This window comes from Gaeumannomyces tritici (genome assembly GCF_000145635.1).
Source record: "Gaeumannomyces tritici R3-111a-1 unplaced genomic scaffold supercont2.2, whole genome shotgun sequence".
Lineage (NCBI taxonomy): Eukaryota > Fungi > Ascomycota > Sordariomycetes > Magnaporthales > Magnaporthaceae > Gaeumannomyces > Gaeumannomyces tritici.
This window is the reverse complement of record NW_008804546.1, coordinates 4,881,658-4,883,545: the sequence shown is the minus strand read 5'-3', so window position 1 is coordinate 4,883,545 and position 1,888 is coordinate 4,881,658.

Below are 1,888 nucleotides of genomic sequence, written 5' to 3'. Positions count from 1 at the left end.
GGAATTTTGCGTTGTGCTTTTATGCAAACGTTACACGCTTTTGGTATTTGCTTTAAAGTTTTTAATTGCGTGTTAAATTTGCCGACCCGTTTTTAAAGGAATTGTGCAATTTTAAAGCAGCTTTAATGTTTTAAATTTGTAAAGCGGTAAGTTTTTAATAAGCCCGTTTGCTAGTATAAAAGCGGTTTTAAAATATACCACGTTAAACGTTCCTTTTTGGTATTTTTAGCGTAGCTACATATTTATAATATCCACGTGCTTTAAAGCCGTATTAATGCGGGTGCCTTTTTTAATTACCAATTGGATCGTTTGTATGTTATTATAGCAAAGCTTTTAAAAAGTATTAATTTTTAAGCGCAAATTTCGAAAAAGCCTTTGCATAGCGATGGTTTTTTTTCCAAATTTTATAAGCGCCAAAAGCTTTGCTTTTGTAATAAACGTTGTAACGGTAGCTTGTTTTTTTGCTTTTTATGCTACGAATTTTTTAAATAAAAACATAACGTATCCTTTAAACGATTTTTTCGTTTTTTTATCGTTAGCAAAGGAAACGTTTAAAACGAAAAGCAAATGGTTAAATTTTAAAACGTTCCTTAACCGGATGCAATAAAATTTTAACCCTTTTAAATATAAAAAGGTATGGTTTGCCACTTTTAAATGCTTTTTATTTGGATTTGTAAAATATTTAAAAAATTTTGCGTTTGCAAAAGCAACGTTTAAGCGGATAGTAATAACCGTATAAAGTATAAATTTAACTTTTTTTTGCATGGCTAGAATTTCGGCGGGTATTGCTACCCCCAAATTTTTTTTAAGCGTTTGGCTAAGCAAAAAGGAACGTTTTACGCTTTTGTTTCCGAAATTAAAAGTGTTAACGATTTTGTCGATATAAAAGTTATAATGTAAAGTTATTATTTGTGCTTTTTTATTCCTTACGATTTAAACCCCGAAATTTTTTTTAAATGGTCCTTTTTTTATTTTGTACTTTTTTTAAAACCGTTTAATACTTTCGCTGCCATTTTTAAATGCGTAGCACGGTTAAGGATAATTATATCGTTAACGTACAAAAAAAAAAACTTTACGTTTTATGCTTATAAATAAATAAAGCTTTTTTATTAACGGGGTAAGCTTTAACTTTTTAAAGGTTTTTTTAAAAGCTAAATATTACAATTTTAGTAAATTTCGTAACCCGTACAAAGCTTTTTTAAACCGGGCCACGAACCTTTTTTAGTAATACCCAAAAAAAAACTTTACGTAAACGGGTATATAATTATTGCTAATTTTTGCGTAAAAAAAAGCTTTGCTAACGTTAATTTAATACGTTTCGAAATCGAAATAAGCTATAATTGCTATTATAATTTTAAAGCTTTTGGTTGCAAACGTAGCAACGTAAATTTTTTTAAAACCGTTAAATTATTAATTACTTTTAATTATTGCGCGGAATTTATAATTCGTAACGTAATCGTTTTCGTTAAATTTATAAATAAATACCTAAATAATATCGATAACTTTGCTACTAAATAAATTTTTCGGAATTTTTTTCCAATTTTTTTTTTAATAGCTTATTAATTTTTTTAAAAGCAAATTGTTTAAACTTTTTTTTATACGGGTGCGTATTAAACTTTTGTTAAAATTTCGAAATTTATTATAATTTATTTCGGTATAACCGTTTGTTTTTTTAAGCGTTATTTCGTTTTAATATTTTCGTTATAACAATTGCAATTATTTTGTAAACCGGGCAATGGCCAAAATTACTTTTTTTAATTGCCGTTTATTAATTAAGCAAATACGTATCGAAAAAAGCTTGTTAATTTTCGTTTATTAAATTTGCTCCAAAAGCAGCGTTTTTAATTTCCGGTTTAAAAGCGTTAAACGTTATTGCTAAGCCGTAATG